At 40.6% G+C, this 20,497-nt stretch overlaps 1 long non-coding RNA gene across 1 annotated transcript in view; it reads right to left on the bottom strand.

Moving 5' to 3' along the window:
• LOC307194084 overlaps nt 1-19,161 on the bottom strand; it is a 76,325-nt gene extending 57,164 nt beyond the window's left edge. Inside the window, exons 1-2 of the long non-coding RNA XR_013830495.1 lie at nt 18,687-19,161; nt 2,294-2,397 (exon numbers count right to left, since the gene is read on the bottom strand). This is a non-coding gene — a long non-coding RNA (uncharacterized lncRNA). The remainder of the gene's footprint in view (nt 1-2,293; nt 2,398-18,686) is intronic.
• Between the last annotated feature and the right edge of the window lie 1,336 nt (nt 19,162-20,497).

The raw sequence follows: 20,497 nt of genomic DNA, 5'->3' as shown, positions 1-20,497 counted from the left end.
AAGATGGAGCTTAATGAAGGAAATGCCTATTTCACCCAGTCACCCACATTAAATAAGCAGAAATCCAGTTTTCCATATTATATTTTCCCCCCATTCACTTGGTTTTTACACACACACACAAGAGGATTTTATTAGTGATTTCCTCATGAACTCTGTTTTGTTGAGGTTACTGACCATTAATCCCAATCGCCTTTGCTGTATAGATTTTTGGTACTGTCCAGTAGTGAGCAAAATTACTAACATGAGGTAAGATCTCTACCTATTAAAAAAGGTTTAGGAATATTTAGTATACTTCATTTCAAAAAAGAGGAGGTAAACTTAAACTTTCCAACTAAAAGTGATGAAACAAAGAACTTTCTACATGGAAAATCCGAGCATTTCTGCTTAACCAAGTTATCTATTTATATAGAAGTGCATGCATCTTTACAAAAAGGTTAATATCTAGTCCTGACATCTGTAGTATATGTTCTTCCAGAGGGCCAGATTTTATAATTCTGTGCCAACCAACATTAGATTTCTCAATTCATTCTTTCTATGCCCTCCAAATAAAGGTATTCTATCACAACAGGGTGTCTCACTCAGTGGGGCATTTAATTACTCTTCTAGTTGAAGGATTAACATCTAGTTCCCTTGCAGGGCCCTTTCCAAACAGGGACTTGTGTGACCACATTTCCATTCAAGTATGAACAGAGAAAGCCTTGGTGCTCAGAAGAATGTGGTCACTGGGAAATAATGCATCTGGGCCAAGAGATGAAATCTCAGTGAAAATGCACCCATTTTGAAAACTTCCATGCCGTTTTATGACTTCCTAGTCTCTTTTGGTCTGGAATGATCTCTTTTTCACCTAGAAAACTGTTAAGCATCCAATCCTGTAACTGTTAAGCGTCTAATCCTGTAAGTCCCAGTCCCAATGTCTTTTCCTCTGCAATGCTTTCTTTGACTCCTCTTGACAGAGCTAGGTTTTCTGACCTCTGGTTCTCTTGTTATATTGTATATAATACCCTTATTGTAAAGCAATTACGATTATGTAATTTAATATTCCCAGATTTTAGTACAATGACTTACGTATTGAATGTACTTAGGACATGTTTATTAAAGGATGAATGGACGAAAGAGTAGGTCAATAACTGTACAAATGAGCAGATAATTAAGTCATTAATGGTCATGGAAAATAAAAGATAATAAAAACAAGTGCACAGAAGATATGTACTCTAAGAGATTAGATGTCTTTTAGTCTGCGGTGATTAGAGACAGCTCTGTGGAGATTAGATTTAAATTGGGCCTTAAAGGATGAGTGCGATTTTGCTAGTCTAGTGAACAATACTATCATTCATAAAAATGCTTTCAGAAACATAGAAAGTGCCGTAAGCTGCAAATGCTGCATTCATACTTATTATAGAACATTCAGTGTACTGAACCACTTGCAATTGATACTCCAGAGAATATTTATAATTAAAAAGAAAAAGAAAACCTTAAAACACAGTAGAAGTAAACTAAAAATTTAGGCAGATGACAAAGCTACCTAAAGCATCTTTTTAATATTAATAAACTTACATACTAATGAATATTTTCAGGAGTTAAAAAGAAGTCCTAAACAGTTTTTCTTCTTTTCCTTTTTTTCTTTCTTTGCGGTACACAGGCCTCTCACTGTTGTGGCCTCTCCTGTTGCGGAGCACAGGCTCCGGACGTGCAGGCTCAGCGGCCATGGCTCACGGGCCCAGCCGCTCCACGGCATGTGGGATCCTCCCAGACTGGGGCACGAACCCGTGTCCCCTGCATCGGCAGGTGGACTCTCAACCACTGCGCCACCAGGGAAGCCCAGTTTTTCTTTTTTAATTTTAGTTTTTGACAAGGTAATTATTTGATTTTGCAATTTTTTTGTCTATAATAATATCTGCACTGTCGTCCACTCAGGACTGAAATTAATTTTAAGAGATATGGTTGGAATCTAAAAAACGCGACACCCTGAACCAGTTACTGAGCTTTTAAAGGCAAGTCTGTTTGGAAACTCTTGCCTCCAGTGGCGTGGAAAGTGTTCTTACCATTTTGAACACTTGAAGAGAAGCAAATAGAAAAGAGGTGCTCTTGTGCCTTTTTAAATGGGGGAAAGCCATTGTTTCCCCCAGTGTTTTATCCAGAATACTCTGATTTCAGATAATTTGGCACTTCATTGTTGATTGTACTTAAGTAATATTGTTAATTTTGCTTGTTAAAAACATTTGTTAAAATCGCACGTACATTCAGAAAAAAAGCCTTGCAAACCAAGATAAGTAAATAATTTAAAATGTGGTACCTTCAAATGCCATGTGGTCCTCTTCCATCATCTCTTTGAGTTTCTTTATTTGCAAAATACCTTCATAATTCTTCATTTCCAAACTCAGAATTATGCAATAGGTCCTGGAGAGGAAAGAAAGATACATCACTTGCATTAGCACCTATGTATTCTAATTGTTATTTCTAAGCACATACTTAGAAAAAAGCCAGATACAGACATAGAGTCAGACATAAAGGCTAGGTTCAGATTAGAGCCATTGTCCAGTTAATACCATATTTATTTGGAAGACTGGCTCCCAAATCTCAAAGCTGTCAGATTTAACTAACAGCCATTTTATTAACATTTTCAAGAACATTCATCTGCATATATGATGGACCTGCTGTGTATCTGGTTTTGGAATAAGCTGACCTGAGCAAGTGACGTTGGTGTGGTGTAAATGGCAGTCTTCCTCCCCGGTCCGTCTTTAAATGTAATGCCTAAGTTTGCGGAACACCTGGCTTCTGCTGGGTAATTCATTCTTATGGTTTCCATGACTGAAGCAAGTAGTCTGGAAGGACAGCTTCCAACATATTTAAATAATTTTACTACTGAAAATTTTGCAGTGAACCTTAGGCTAGAACGGACTACCCCATTAAGTGGGCAGAAACTGGGTTGGCTTATCCAATCTCTAAGTTGCGGTTTCATGTTTGAAATGCCATTCAGAAAGGACACCGTGCATTTTACTATATTGTCTAAAATTAACTAGACATGTCAAGGGTAAAATGAGGGACATTTGAAAAATCGGAACTTTTACCATTGTATGTACTCTACCATAGATATGGGTTTATTAGTCAAAGCAAAGCAGCCAAAGCAATCTTTTTTCTTTTGGCCGCTGCCCCATGAGTGTACTGAACTACTTGTAATCACTACTGTAATTACTGTAAGTAACTACTTTAATACTTGCAGAATCCTAGTTCCCCGATTAGGGATGGAGCCCGCACCCTCGGCAGTGAAAGCACAGAGCCATAAGCACTGGACTGCCAGGGAACTCCCAGCAGTCAATCATTTTGGCCTCGGTATGGTAGAGACGGACATTAAAGATATTGTTTTTGAACAGTGCCAATCAACTATTTGAGTCATGGTCTTTGGTTTTTTTTTTAAGATACTAATTGTTGCACATTAACTGTGTTCTAAGTGCTGTATCAAGTGCTTTACATAGATTATATCTCATTTAATCCTCTCTATAACCTTATGAGGCAGGTCCGAATAGAATCTCCATTTTATAGATGAGTAAACTCAGGCTTAAGTAACCTGTCCAAGGCCACACAGCTGGTAAGTGGGGATATTGAGATATGAGCCCAGGCAATTTGGTTCTAGAATTTGCGTTCACTTGTACCTTGTATTTATTTACCCTGTAGGGACATTATCAAAGTTAACTACTATAATGATGTAGTTTAACTGCTAGATATACGGCTTAGTAGAGAGTTTGGTTGGGTGAGTTTTTCGGCACTTACCACATCGGGACACCTGGCATTCAAAGATCTGTTCCTATCTGTATAGGCTTAGCAACTGATTCATATCAGCTCAAGAGAGCTGAGTTTATCAACCAGAAGTACCATTTAATAGTTTCCAGTGGGTGGTTATTTCCTTCCGGTGGCAAGGATGATCAGAGGTTTATAGTGGGGCATTAGGGTCAGTCAGTCTTGGATTTAAGTTAAGGTCCACCACTTACTAGCTGTGTAACCTTGCATGATTCTATAAGCCTTGGTTTCCCCACCTATAAAATGAAGATAATAGTTCTGTTTCATGAAATTGTCATGACAATTCATAGGAAGTGCTTTTTATGGGACTAGAGTCAGTCAATAAGCAGCAGTTATTATTAATGAAGATCATGTGAACATGATCTATTTCTGTTATCCTAATATCTGGAAAATCATATGACTAATCAGTAGGTAGTTTGATGAACACCAAATGTTATAAAATGAAGCTGCTATTTAGTTTTGCTTTTTCTATTATTATAGAATATTTTATTCAAGCTTAGAAAAGTATTTGTCCATTGCTGTGTTTACTATGTCAGTTACTGTAACACTCACATCTGCCAGAATCAGCTTCTCTTCTTTAAACAGTTCTGGGTAAACACAAATACATTCCTAAGCTTCAACTCTATTTTTACAAAATTTCTGTTGAAACAAACTGCCTCATGAAAGGAATACTATATTTCTTCAATTCTTAGATGTCATGTATAGTAAAATGTCACCATGGATTAAAGAATAGTTTTAAGAGAAAAAAAAGAAATGATTTATTAAGTGCACGCTATTTTAAAAAAACAAACAGAAACTAGCTTACATTAACCTATACTATTACATACTAATTTCTTCCTAAATCTCATAAAGTATGAATCTTGACCTTCACATTCATTCTACAATTTCTTCTACATCAACTTGGGCCATCAGCAGTGGCGACACACTGTTTTTGTTTTTTTATAACACTTGTTCATGAGCTCTAGCTTGTTAGCACTTCTGGGATTTACAGTATAATTTCAAGCCATATTTAAAGCATACAGGGGTTCATGCTACATTTTCCATTTGGTTTAACTCAAAGTTTGCTTTTTTTCCCCTTTATTTGAATGAACTGTCCCTAAAGTTAAATAGCTTCTGTTGAAAGTCAGCCGAAAGCTTTTGCCCAAAAGGTATTTGATCCCTTAAGTTGCTTAAATTTCTTACACAAAACTCTCCTAGATTTGGAAATCCTATGATCCAGTCCAGGGGTTGGCAAACTACCATTCACAGGTCAGACCTGACCCAACAAACGTTCTTATAAATAAAATTTTATTGGAACACAATCATGTCCATTGGTTTCTATATTGCCTCGGCTGCTTTCACACTACAATAGCAGAGTTGAGTAGTCAACACAGAGTCTACATGGCCTGCAAAGCCAGATATTTACTATCTGGCTCTTTGTAGGAATGTTTGTGGACCCGTGACCTAGTCCGGGAGATTCAGTAACTCCTGAATGCCTCACACATACTCATTACCTCCTCCTCTCCATCATGATCATCATGAACAAAATAGCCAAAAGGTATTACTGTGCATCCGTCACTATACTGAGCTCCCAACATGAATTGTTTTGTTTAGTACTCACTGAACACCCTTTATTTTCCAGATGAGGAAATTAAGGCTTAGGAGGTAAATTATCCAAGTACACATAGGTAGTAAGAGGTGAAACCAGAATATACAGCATTATAAACATGATGGGACAGAAGTAAATTAGCGAGGAAATATACGGTGACTTAAAGGACCTGGAACAGGTGGCTGAACAAGGGTAGAAGTGGGTGGTCTAAGAAAATACTAAGCAATGTTTCAAGCAAAGTCAAGCTTACTAGAGTAACAAGAGAACATGAACCTGAAAATAAACTATTTTCCATTCAGGAAAGTCCCTAGTTTCTTTACACCTTCTGGTTACGTTGTTATACACCTCTATTAAAATGTAAGCTCCAGGGCTTCCCTGGTGTCGCAGTGGTTGACAGTCGGCCTGCCGATGCAGGGGACGCGGGTTCGCGCCCGGGTCCAGGAAGATCCCACGTGCCGCGGAGCGGCTGGGCCCGTGAGCCATGGCCACTAAGCCGGCGCGTCTGGAGCCTGTGCTCCACAACGGGAGAGGCCGCAACAGTGAGAGGCCCGCGTACCGCAAAAAAAAAAAAAAAAAAAAAAAAATCTTGCCTATAAATTCATATTATAAAGTCCCCTAACCCAAAGCTATTTGTTAAGAAAAGTGTAGATATTTGCTCCTGGGTGAGTTATTAGGAAATCTACTTAATGCACTGTCAATAAAGAGTTAAATTTGAAGCTGTTTTGTTTTAAATGAATGAAGCGATTATTAAACTCAGAGCTTTGTCTTCATTTTGCAGTGCAGCATGTGCATTAGAAAACAAACATAACTCTAGGTGGTTAAGGCTAGGTATTTCTATTTTCAAAGGAAAAGAAAATGGGTTTTACAATCAGATATACACACTCTCACATTGTATAAATAAAATGCTTACTGACTATGTGTGAAAAGAGGGAGCACTTATTTAATAAGTCTGAAAATGTACAGTGGGTGATATAGAATGCATATAAAATTAAACCAAGCAGGTACATTAATCACTGCCACCAGGACAAATGGATTCAAGAAACAAACATTTCTTTAAATGACCTACGGCAGGATGGAGGAAAATGGCAGAAGATAAAAAGCACTGGGAAAAGTTTATAGGTTTTTCACTCACCAAATACCTCAGAAGTTAGGGGAGAAACAGTGGGAAATGAGCAGACCTACTTGGCCTTCTTTCTGACAGAGATGGAGAAAAGGGGTTAGAAGGGTGGCCATCTTCTTAATGACCTAATTGTAAATCCATTTGTTTTAGATGGCTAATCTGTTTTTGTTGTGTCAGTATAGATGGCTTGTATAATTGCTGGCCCTGTGGCTCTGGAGAGATCAGATGGCACATTATAAATTGGAAGGTAGCCAGGTCTTGCCCAATACAGAGTTGGTTAAAACCCTTGATGACATAAGTGCCTGATAAATAAAATATACCTCGTCAGTTAAAGCTTAGCTTGATAATTAGACTGGAGAACAGGTTGTTTCATGTTTGAAATCCTCCAAGCTCTGAGATACTCAGAGCTGAATCAAACTCAAGAACAAATTCTAGTAAGTTTGGGTAAAGTCTGGTTTTTTCGCTTTCAAAGAATTACCTTTTAAAGTGGCTTAATAAAGAGGCCTGTCGTCTGTCTGTTATCTGAGAATTATCTGAAAAATGTGGCTTTGATAAATTAAGTGTAAATGAGTCATAAATGCATCATAAATTGTGGGATTAGTTTTCTCATGAAAGATTGTCAGACTCCAGAACTGAAGATGTAAAAAAATTTTGGCAATTACTGCCCTTGCCTTGGGGTTTCTAAAATAGTTTTATGATAGTCTGTCTCCCACTTGCCCTTTCTTCTCATGGGACTTGTGTACCTAGGAAGTGTTAGGGGCCTCTAGTAGGGCTGTTAAAGGACAGAGACCCTACTTAAATCAGCATTAAAGGGGACAACAAGACATCCACTTTCACCTTCTTTAAAATAGTATATAAAATTCTCATAAGTTAATCCCCCTCCCCACCCTAAAGCTCTTTACCCTGTCCCTGAGTGGGGTGGTTAGGAGAGAGAAAAAAAAAAAAACCCTAAAAGTAAAACGCAAATTATGTTAATATGGATGGTGTCCTTCACCGCCAGAAGCATATAACCTCAGCAACCAATCATGTCTTTAGGTATTTCACCTCCATGCAGTTATCTTCAAGCCCCCTCCCCCGACCCTGAGTCACGGTTTGACATCACAGGACCCTCACATCGTTGCTTCACCATTGTGTTTACTGGTGTCTGGGTGAAGCTGGAAGCAGCAGTATGTACATTTCTGAAAATCGCTGTTCACTTGCCCCTCATTTGTGTTACACTGATTCCACACCAAGGACTGTTTTTCCCACCAGGACCTCAGAAAGGAGACAAAAGAATCTATAACAGATCCCTGCTCTGCCCTGCCAGTTGGTCCTCAGCACTGCATAAAGATCACATGTGCCCTACCAAGTGCTCCACATCATTGTTACCCATCAAAAGCGCCACTTTGCTGATGTCTTAATCCACTTCCACAAACTTCATTCTCAACAGATCAACTCACTTCCTGTTCACATATTCCTATCTGCTCACTTTTCCCTTTGCTTCCCTCATCTTCTTTCCCCCATCTCTCACATCATTTGCTCCATCACTCTTATGCTCCATCCCTCCATTTTTAGTGACACATATAACCTATTGATGGGAGGAGCTTTATGAATACTACTTAGGGAAGAGGCTTTGGGAGAAGAAGACCAAGTATATCTTCTTACCAAACTTGAAGGTTTCCCTTTACATTTCCCGTGTCCTTTCACTGATCAGAAGGAGCCAAATGGGCACCTGTAGCTCTATTATTGGGTCCTCAGGTCTCAGAAGATCCCATCAACCCAACCAAGTCTATCTCTTCTCTCAGGTGAAGGATTTTAGAAGTAAAATCTCTGTTTTACCATGGAAACAGAGAGATTTGCTTCCCTGTACAAGAGTGACAGAATGAGGAGCAACAATGCCATGGAAACAAGAACTGATTGTCATTGGCAAGAAAATAAGTAGCAACAGAAGTGGTTTTAAGGGAGGACATAGTTGGACAAATCCAAGGGAGAATCCCTGAGACATAAAAGGTCAGGTAAGGGGTCTGACATAAATTCAATTGCAGAAGCAATGACTGACTTTCACAACCTGGTTATAGTTATCCTCCTCATTAAGACAAAACCCTGAGGGAAATGCTCTGCAGTCCTGTTTACATGGTGGTTTCATGTTTAGGTGGATTTCTTGGATCCTGGTGTTTATTGTCTATCAACAGAGATTCCCAAACGGATAGGAGCTTCCTACAGGGAGAGAGCAAGACTGGTGGTCAATCTCGACTCCCCTTCTGATCTCTTCTACCTCCCATCAGTCAACAGATCTTTTAAATTCTACTTCTGCCAGCCCCTCCTGTTCAGCCTAATGCAATATCCTTCTGCCTGGTCTCTATGACTTGGGTCCCTCCACTCTGTTGAATGCACACCACTCCCAGATTGGCTTTCTTTAATTTGTGGGCCATAACTGTCTGCTATGTGCCTGACATTGGAGTCCTCAGGCAACTTGGTCTCATTTTATATTTCCTGCCTTGGCTTCTACTTCTTCAGTATTTAGACATTATGCTATGAAAAATTATAATTTTTCTATCTTTGAATGACCTTATACAACATGAGACTGTGGGATACCTGAAAGCACGAAATATATTTTACCCATTTTTTCAGCATTATCTTTACATCTCTTAGCAGTAGTTCTTAGCAAATGCATTGTAACATTTATTTATGATATATAGGAAACCTCTGTTTATTTGGTGAAGGAATTAGAGTTGTGGGAAATGGATTATCCCACTCTTCCCTAACCCACATAAACCAGTGGAATAAAGCATTCTTAATACCAGGCACTTAAATAAAGAGAAGAGGATGGGAAAAGGAGAAAGGAGTGAACCTCCCAGGTAGTGGATATCTCCCACCCCTGGTCGCCAAACTAGATGCTTTCAAGATTAAGGCATTTACCTTTGGGAGTAAAATGGTTGGCATGGAAAAAAATTAATGACTCCTCCAGATAATGACTTGAAAACAACTGGGTCTAGTTCATTTGAAGAAGAAATTCAGAAGGACTACATTCAGTCTCAGGGCATTTACTGAAAAAATAAGACATATACCACAGCAATTCTATTCTTTGTCTTGAAACTGAGCAGGACCCTGTGGGGGTCTTCCTGGGGGCAGACCTCCCCATGTCCCCTGCATCTTGTTTGCAAAAAAGCTTTAGCCTCCTGGGCCTTCCCCAAGTTCCAAAGAGAAAATTTAATCAGAGAAGTGAGAAAATGCAGAAACAAAGGAAAGCAGTCAAGAAAGACAAAATAATAATAGTTTAGTCAGAAAACAAAGTCAGGGCCCTCTAGTTCCTCCTCAAGGACTAAAAATAGTATCCTGAGCCATATCCTTCAGTTGTTTTGCAGATACTAAAACCCTTATCAGGTGGAGGAAGTTAACTGCATGCTGACCACCAGCATGTAGACCCCAGACTGGTTGGAACCAGAACGTTGATGATTGAGATTCCTGAAACAGCATGCTGTTACCACACCATCAACCAATCAGAGAACTGAGCATGAGCTGGTCATGCACCTCATAGCCCTCTCCCCTACACTGTCTTAAAAAACGCTTTCTTGAAAGCCATTGGAGAATTTGGGTCCTTTGAGCATGAGCTGCCTGTTCTCCTTGCTTGAGCTTGCAATAAACACTGTACTTTGCTTCACCACAACCTGGTGTCAGTAGACTGGCTTTACTGTGTGTCAGACTGGCTTTACTGTGAGTGGACCTGAGTTTGGTTTGGTAACAGTATGGGAATTTGCCCTGTTGACAACTTCCTGTTGGCATGTGGGATCTTCCTGGACCGGGGCACGAACCCGTGTCCCCTGTATCGGCAGGCGGACTCTCAACCACTGCGCCACCAGGGAAGCCCTGATGTACAGCTTTTTATTTATGTAAAATAAAAAGTTTTAGAGTATGCGAAACTTCTGATTTTTGGCTTTAAAAGTAAATACCAGGAATTCCTGCTGAAACAGGAAACTCTGGTTTTGAAGCGTACAGAGCCTGAAACTGTAGTCCAAAGCAGTACAATCAGGTCTTTTTGAGAAACTCCCAGGGCTGTTTTGGAAAGAGGAGGGTCAGCAGGGGAAGCTTGGGCACAGACCAGCAAGGCTTGCTGGCTGCTGTCCCAGGCTGACTGCAGTTCCCTCCATGTGGCTGTGCAGTCATGGTGTAGCTGTAGGATGTCAGTCGGTCTGAAGATAGTGACGAAGCCTGAGCTTCAACAAACCGCTTGGCACTGCAGACAACATCATCTACAGAATTTTAGTAAATATACCTAGGTTGTTTGTCTTCATTGCCTCTTACATTTTTATACATCGACAAAGTATGCCTCTTCTACTTTGTTGCTAGTAATTGTTAACATCCAGTCTATGTACTTGACACTACATTAAATGAATAATTTACACTCAAATGCCACACTGAATAGACCACATGATTAGTGGTTACATTTCCCTGACATAAAAATTGCAGAATTTTTTTCAAAAGGTGTCTTTGGTATTAAGAGACATTAGATAAATATTACCCCATCAGAGAAGATGGTTCATTGGTGAACATATATATATGCTTATTATCTTGGGAATGCTGTGCTCTTTGTTAATTTTCACTGTGAAGTATTTCAGGTGGTTTAAATGGTGGCACTAAGAATAAAGCAGTGGGCACTGAACAGATGGATTGAATTAAGAACGGGTTTAATGCCAAGTTCACTCACGTCTGAATGGTGAAAGGAGGTATTCATTTAAAAGTCTTGTTATTACCTTCTCTTGAAAAAAACCCTGTGATTTTTTTTCTCTCCTTCTTCTTTCCTTTTTGACACCAAAAATCCATTTCAATAACTGTGATATATATATTCTAAATGATCTGGAGAAAATGTAAAATAAAATCACTATCTGAATAGCACATAAAGAGTTGGAAAAGATTTTAAATGGAGAATAAGTTTGCCTTAGTAAAAATGAGCCATGTCTATTAAGTTTGGAATCTAATAAAATATTATGAAAACTAGTTTTGAGGCACACACAGTGAGTTTTTAGGCGTAATTTATTTAATCTTAATGAACTATCATTTCTACTTTTAGGAGAAACTATTTTGAAGTCACAATGAAGTATCTAAGCATCAAATGACTATTGAAAAATAAAAGGTTAATTGTAAATAAATCAGAAACGTATGTTCTAATTCTCCCTTAAAATGTATATACAGCTTTGTAAATTAAAATAAAATGTTCTTCACAAATATGATTTATATCAAGCCAAACCTCAAATATGTGAAAAGTAGTTCAAGCTATTTGACAGACTTTGAATTGAACTGGACAAACTGAAAATTAAATGTATATTACAAAGAAAAGAATTGGCATATCTGTTTGCACAGGAAGAATGAATGTAGTCTGTGCACTGCTCTCGGGTCAGAAGACTTTGGTTCTGATATTAATTGTCTAAGCAAGTTAGTCTCATGTCTGTTCTTCTATACACTCGGTGGAGGAGGTGATCTCTGGATCTCTTTCAGCTGGAAATTTCTGAAATACTGGGGAACAAATGAGATAACATATATGGAAAGAATCCACAAAACATAAAGCATAAGACTACTGCTTAAAAGTATACATTGTGTGTTTCTTAGCAACATTTTAATTTCCTTAAGCACAGAAGTCATTTAGTTTGTACCTAGCAGTATTTAGGATAGGGAAATCAACAAATACCTAATTAATGAATGATTACTTAATGAATAAATATCTTCCCTTCAAAATAAAAATAACTGCATAACTATACAGTCATCTGTAAGTATTACATATATACACATATATATTAGCAGCTTTTGTATCTGAAATGACTTCTGAGGTTATTATTTATGTAGGTGTAGATGAAAAAGTTGAAACCAAGAAGGACCATGTAGGGGCCTTCCTGGCGACAGGCCCCTCTGTGTCCCCGGTTATTGTTGACTGAGAAGAGAGGTTATGGAAATACACTGTGCCCTCCTAGACCCTCCATGTGGAACAAAGAACAGGGCCTAGCAGTTAATGTTTGGGGAAGTAAAGAATACAGAAACAAAGGGCAGTCAGGTAGAGAGTAGCCATAACTTAAACAATGAATCAGTCACAAGGACCCCCAGTTCTGTTTCAAAGGTAAAGCTAAGTCTGACATACATTCCTAAGTTGTTTTGTAGAGCCTAAAACCCCCAACAGGTGGAGGAAGTTAACTGCATGCTCACTACCATCATGGAGCCCCCAGATTGATTGAAACCAGAAAGTTGATAATGTCGACACCTGAAATACCACACCGTTACCTCACCACCACCCAGTTAGAAGGATGTCCACAAGTTGATCACACACCCCATGAACCCCTCCCCATCACACTGCCTTTAAAAACCCTTCTGCATCTTGGCAGTACCTCTCTGGCTGCCCAGAGTGAGTGCTGCCTCTATAATGGCCGTGTGGCAAAACAAATGCTGAATGCTGTTTTTACTTTTCATCTATTTTGTAAAAGTGAAAATCCTCTCCAGATTTCTTTCAGTTAGTGAAAACAGATACTAATGTAGATCTTTCATAAAGGCAAAGTGACGTGAAATGAACTTTTGAAAAGCGGGGATACCTATATAAGGTGATGTATATTGTTATTGACTGAATGTTTGTGTCCCCCCCAAATTCATATGTTGAAGTCCCAACACCCAATACAATGGTATTTGAAGGAAGGGTCTTTGGGAGATTATTAGGTTTAATGAAGTCATGAGGGTGGGACCCCCACAATGGGATTAGTGTCCTTATAAGAAGAGAGAGACCAGAGCCGGCTCTCTCTGCCATATGAGGACACAGTGAGAAGGTAGTCATCTTCAAGTCAGAAAGAGGGGGCTCACCAGGAACCAAACCAGCTAGCACCTTGATCTTGAACTTCCAAGCCAACCAGAATTGTAAGAAAGAAATATGTGTTGTTTAAGCCAAAAAAAACCAAAAAACAAAAAGCCCCCAAAACAAAAAAAAAAACACCCTTCTCCCAAAACAACTGGGAAGCTCAGGTCTTTTGAGTACAAGCTACACATTCTCCTTGCTGGGCTCTACAGTAAATGCTGTACCTTCCTTCACCACAACCTGGTGTCAGTAGATTGGCTTTGCTGCGCCTCTAGTGAGCAGACCCAAGTTTGGTTTGGTAACAAAGCCAGTGGATCGAGGACCACCAACATCCTAAAACACAAATGTGCCTTCTTAATTTTCTTCCTTTTGTTGGACAGAATACCAAGCATTGAGTCTGTGCTGCCCTGGAAATAACACTACGATTTGATCTTGATTCATTCGTTACCTGCTTCAGAATGGAAGTGAAGCTAATTTTCTTAAAGTTTCTCCTCATATCATCACACTAGACTCTCTCACTCCAGAGGGCACCACGTGCTCATAAGCCTAGAAAATCTCCTTAAAAACTTTACCAGACCAACAAACACTATTTCTAAGCATAATTAGTTGTTTAAAAAACTGCCCATCCACAAACTGTGAGTGTCAGAGATGTTCTACTCTTCCTCTGCATCTTCATGCAATTAAAAACAGGACCCTTTACTAACCTATAATTCTGAGCTCAGATCTCTCCACTGTTTGAGGGCATGACATGTCTTTGGCAGGAAAAAGAGAAAGACTTCCCACTTTGAATGAAATTTGCCATATAATAAGCTACTTTCTTCCTTGCTGGTATCCTTCCCTGACATCAATACCCATGAACTAGATTTCAACTCTTGTTGTCTTAGGCCTTTTTAAAATATTTATTTTATTATTTATTTATTTATTTATTTTATTTCTGGCTGCGTCGGGTCTTAGTTGTGGCCAGGGGGATCTTTGTTGAGGCATGCGGGGGGATCTTTCATTGCTGGGCGCTGGGCTCTTGGTTGCGGTGCATGGGTTTCTCTCTAGTTGTGGCGTGTGGGTTTTTTTCCTCTTCTCTGGTTGTGGTGTGTGGGTTCCAGAGCACGTGGGCTCTGTAGTTTGTGGCATGCAGGCTCTCTAGTTGAGGCCTGAAACCTCAGTAGCTGTGGTGTGTGGGCTTAGTTGCCCCATGGCATGTGGGATCTTAGTTCCCCAACCAGGGATGGAACCCCGTGTTGCCTGCATTGTAATGCAGATTCTTCACCACCGGACCACCAGGGAAGTTCCTGTCTTAGGCTTTTGATCCCTGATGCCTGACTTATTCTCCCCTCCCATCTGTTTAGCCCGGACTCTTTTGAGAATCAGTGCAAACTAACTCCAGCTTTTTCTTGGTCCCAAGTTCAAACCCTGCCTCAATTTGACTGACAATACTCCACATATATTCTCCAATTGTTACACTCTCTGCCAATAGATGCATCACTGAATAAAATATAGCAACATTTAAATCAAGAAACTGGCTCATATAGATAAGATCCTTTTCAAATTTTGCAGAAATATGAATTCTTAGACTTAGAAAGTTTCTTAAGGACAGTCTGGTGCCCTAGTTTTCAATCTTCATTCCACAAAACCATAAAGTTGCAGAGCTAGTTCAAGGACTCTAATTGTTTGATTCAAAACAAGTTTTTCCAACTATATGAATTTGTAAATTATTAAAAATAAAGCTCTCCCCAAATATGTCAGATATTTAAGTTTTAAACATATTGGGGACCACCAGTTTTCAATTTCCTCATGACGGACTTCACAATAAGTAAGTGTCAAAAGTTTGTACTAAGTCATATTTATGCTAATAAAATGCTGCTCTTATTTATACAGGGTTCACATAAGTTTGCAGGAAAGGTTCCATCTGAAAAACAAACAAAAACCTCAAAAAAGTCTAAGCTAATCTACTTCCCATCTGAAATGAGAATCCCTTCTAAAATATCTGGAACAGATATCGTTCCAGCCTCTGCTTGAATCCTAGGAATGTGAACTCCATACTCTACAGCTCTGCCTATTTCATTGTTTCAAAGTTTACATGTTGAGTGGACATCAGTTTCCCCATCACTTCTCACCATTGGTTCAGGTTCTGTCCTAGAGAAAACATAGAACCATTATAAATCCTCTTCTATGTGGCAGCTCTTTGAATATTTCCTGTCATTTCTATATTGGGACATCAGTAAAGTTTCAGATAAAAAGGAAAACTAGATGCTTGGTGAGTAGGTGGGTGCATGGTTAATTTAAAATGGAGGCAAGGGCAGAAGAATGCTGGGAAATGTTAAAAGTGGACCCAATTTCAAGGGCCATGCCTCTACTTAATGTTCATTACAGCATTGCTTCTAGTAGCAAAACAGGTGGCCGTAACATAAATGTGTGAGGTTAAGTAAATTACAGTAGGGTGGTACTGGAATATCATGTACCATTAAAAATGAAACAGTGGAAGAATAATGTCATGGAAAGATGATAGTCTTGTGTTGGTGAGGAAAGATAAAGCAGGTTATGTATTTTTATACTTTATATTATATGTATTTTAAATTAATCATATACACATATATTAAAAAGAGACTAGAAGGATATTAACCAAACTACTTAAAGGGTTTATCTGAGACGGTGAGGACGGCAAGTGGTTTTTATATCTTTCTTTATACATTTTTGCATTTTTACTTTTTAACAAAAGTGTATCTCTTTGATAATAATAAAATGGAATAAAGGAACATTTTCTCTTCTCCTTTTCTGAGGGCGATAAGAAAGGCTTAATTCCCTTCATTGTCAGAAAATACTGGTTTTCACAGTTCTGCCACACTTACTCAACTGCCAGTCAAATAAAGAAATATTTGGCTCAATACATAACTATGAAAGTCTTGAGTTGGGTGCTAACTGAGGATACAAGCTTCATAGAGAGCTGGCTGAACCTGAGGTAGAACTCCCTTCCCCTGACATGCATGGGTGCTCTTCAAATCTCCAGTTCAGATACCTGGCTGTGTTCTTCCTGCTGAGTCTTGCACATGTTGGGCGCACCTAATCCACGAACCATTCTTAGCTTCCAAATGTGTTTCTTTCTTTTTGTAAGCCTGGACACTGCAGGGAGGTCTCCATTGAGATAGTCTGTATCTCTGCATACTGGTCACTCATTAATTCAACTCCGGCTATTTGTTATCGTCGTGCATTCAGAGCAAACATTTTGTAAATGGCAAGTGCGTTCATTGCCTCTGGTGGCCCAATGAACCTAAAGTACCAACTGGAAGTCCACCCTCTGTGCCGGACTCTAGTTGCAAGAGGGACGACGTGAAAGAAGGTCAAGCCTGGGAAGCACTGTTGTGTGTTTGGCAGGCACATGCTCCTCTAGGAATAACTTACAATCACTCTGCTATTGGGCCACAGTGTTGACAGCCTAAGTGGGGCTACTTTTGAGTGACACACAAGCTTCTGCTAGACGGATACAAATGAGCACTAAAATACCATACCATATAATCTATCCAATTCCTTAACAATCCCCTGCCTCCCAAACCCTGAGACACAAACAGGGCAAATGTGTCCAACCGACTGTGATGTCCAAGTCATTTAGTAAGCTGAAAGAAAACACAATGCAGCATCTCACAGTATGAATATAAAATTACTATAAAAGCTCTGAAAGGAAAAATAATTATGAAAATTGCTGCAGCACAGAGTAGCTAAACCAGATATGCAGGGACCATAAATATTGTAGAGCAAACATTTTAACATTTAAATATGACTTGAATCTTGATGGGTCAGAAAAGGGTTATATGTGGCAAAGTATATCTGAGTGTGTCTTAGTTAAAAATCATTATGTAAAAGTCAGGAACCCCAGAATCTTCAATCATTAAATCTTTAAGCCTATTGAATTAACAGGTTTTTGTTGTTGCTGGTTTTTAAATCACTCAGTGGTTACCTATCAGAATTCCCAAACACTCTGGCTCACTGTGAAGTCTTTACACCAATTAATTTTGATCAAGGTAACATTTACTTTGGCTACAAGTGAGTATACACATTGCCACAGTGATGCAGTTGGATGAATGTGGAATTGAGAGGTTTATGTATTCATCTGTAGAGGAGGGTACATATCAGTGGGGTTGAAAGTAGGAGGACCAGCATGGGGGCTAGCCTGGGCCAAATCTAGAGAACTTGTTTATTGGAGCACGCAAGAAGAAAACTCAGCCTCTCAAGTACATAAGGGTGAGGTCAAGGCAAGAAACAGTTCTATTCATACAGGACCTCAGTGCAGTGCTGAAGGCCTACCAAGTGAGTGATGGGATGACTCACGGGTGCTTTCATAGACAATATGAGTCACTGTTAGACAGTAATAATTGTCCTGTCACTGTTGATAAATTTTTAAAGCCTGTCTTCAGTTTTTTTTAACCTTTTTGAATGTTTCCAGAAATTCTAGCTTTCTAAGTGTGGTACAAAGCCCAACAAGGCTGGAGTGAGTAGAAGTTGGGCAATGAAGTTTACCTGCCATGACCCCTGGGCTTAATGAGCGGGTTGTCCTTCAATCTTGGGCACTGCCATGCCCTTCAGGGGCTACTGGAGTGGTAGGCGCACTGCTTAAACACAGTTCTTCTACCCAGATAAAGATATGAACAAGCCCTTTCTACTATTTGTCACCTCTTCTTTGCAAAACCCCCTCTACACACACATTCCAAACTAAGGAATCTCTATATCCTGTTTTGAAAAAAGTATTATAAATCTAGTTGTAAGAAACCATGTACTGGGGACGAGGGGAAGATGGTGGAAGAGTAAGACGCGGACATCACCTTCCTCCCCACAGATACACCAGAAATACATCTACACATGGAACAACTGCTACAGAACACCTACTGAACGCTGGCAGAAGACCTCAGACCTCCCAAAAGGCAAGAAACTCCCCACGTACCTGGGTAGGGCAAAAGAAAAAACACAGACAAAAGAATAGGGACTGGACCTGCACCAGTGGGAGGGAGCTGTGAAGGAGGAACCGTTTCCCCACACTAGGAAGCCCCTTCGCAGGCGGAGACTGCGGGTGGCGGACGGGGGGGAACTTCCGAGCCGCGGAGTACAGCACAGAAAGAAGGGTGCAGAGGGTAAAGTGGGGAGATTCCCGCACAGCAGAACGGTGCCGACCGGCACTCACCAGCCGAAGAGGCTTGTCTGCTCACCCGCCGGGGCGGGCGGGGCTGCGAGCTGAGGCTCTGAGGCTCGGGTTTCGGTTTCGGACGGAGCGCAGGGAGAGGACTGGGGTTGGCGGCATGAACACTGCCTGCAAGGGGTTAGTGCGCCACGGCTAGCCGGGAGGGAGTCCGGGGAAAAGTCTGGACCTGCCGAAGAGGCAAGAGACCTTTTCTTACCTCTTTGTTACCTGGTGCGCGAGGAGAGGGGATTAAAAGCGCTGCTTAAAGGAGCTCCAGAGACGGGCGCGAGCCGCGGCTAAAAGCGCGGACCCCAGAGACCGGCAGGAGACGCTAAGGCTGCTGCTGCTGCCGCCGCCAAGAAGCCTGTGTGCGAGCACAGGTCACTATCCACACTTCCTTTCCGGGGAGCCTGTGCAGCCCGCCACTGCCAGGGTCCCGAGATCCAGGGACAACTTCCCCGGGAGAACGCACGGCGCGCCTCACGCTGGTGCAACGTCACGCTGGCCTCTGCCGCCGCAGGCTCGCCCCACACTCCGTGCCCATCCCCCCCCTGCCTGAGTGAGCCAGAGCCCCCGAGTCAGCGGATCCTTTAACCTCGTCCTGTCTGAGCGAAGAACAGACGCCCTCCGGCGACCTACACGCAGAGGCGGGGCCAAATCCAAAGCTGAGCCCCTGGGAGCTGTGAGAACAAAGAAGAGAAAGGGAAATCTCTCCCACCAGTCTCAGAAGCAGCGGATTAAAGTTCCACAATCAACTTGATATACCCTGCATCTGTGGAATACATGAATAGACTACGAATCATCCCAAATTAAGGAGGTGGACTTTGAGAGCAAGATTTATGATTTTTTTCCCCATTTCCTCTTTTTGTGAGTGTGTATGTGTATGCACCTGTGTGAGATTTTGTCTGTATAGCTTTGCTTCCACCATTTGTCCTAAGGTCCTATCCGTCCGTTTTTTTAAAAAAATTTTTTTTCTTAATAATTATTTTTTAATTTAATAACTTTATTATATTTTACTCTATTTTATTTTACTTTATCTTCTTTCTTTCTTTCTTTTTCCCTTCCTTCCCTCCCTCCTTCCTTCCTTCCTCCCACCGTCCCTCACTCCCTCCCTCCCTCCTTCCTTTCCTTCTTTCTTTCCTTCTTTTCTTCTTCCTTCCTTCCTTTCTTTCTTTTTCTTTCTTTCTTCCTACTTCTACTAATTCTTTCTTTCTACTTTTTCTCCCTTTTATTCTGAGCCATGTGGATGAAAGGCTCTTGGTGCAGCAGCCAGGAGTCAGTGCTGTGCCTCTGAGGTGGGAGAGCCAACTTCAGGACACTGGTCCACAAGAGACCTCTCAGCTCCACATAATATCAAACGGCGAAAATCTCCCAGAGATCTCCATCTCAACGCCAGCACCCAACTTCACTCAACGACCAGCAAGCTACAGTGCTGGACACCCTATGCCAAACAACCAGCAAAACAGGAACACAACCCCGCCCATTAGCAGACAGGCTGGCTAAAATCATAATAAGTCCACAGACACCCCAAAACACACCACCAGACGTGGACCTGCCCACCAGAGAGAAAAGATCCAGCCTCATCCACCAGAACACAGACACTAGTCCCCTACACCAGGAAGCCTACACAACCCACTGAACCAACCTTAGCCACTGGGGACAGACACCAAAAACAACGGGAACTATGAACCTGCAGCCTGCAAAAAGGAGACTCAAACACAGTAAGATAAGCAAAATGAGAAGACAGAAAAACACACAGCAGATGAAGGAGCAAGATAAAAACCCACCAGACCTAACAAATGAAGAGGAAATAGGCAGTCTACCTGAAAAAGAATTCAGAATGATGATAGTAAAGATGATCTAAAATCTTGGAAATAGAATAGACAAAATGCAAGAAACATTTAACAAGGACCTAGAAGAACTAAAGATGAAACAAGCAATGATGAACAACACAATAAATGAAATGAAAAATACTCTAGATGGGATCAATAGCAGAATTGAGACAGAAGAACGGATAAGTGACCTGGA

Source organism: Stenella coeruleoalba (genome assembly GCF_951394435.1).
Source record: "Stenella coeruleoalba genome assembly, chromosome: 11".
Taxonomy (NCBI): Eukaryota; Metazoa; Chordata; class Mammalia; order Artiodactyla; family Delphinidae; genus Stenella; species Stenella coeruleoalba.
This window is presented reverse-complemented; position numbering and strand designations above follow the sequence as displayed.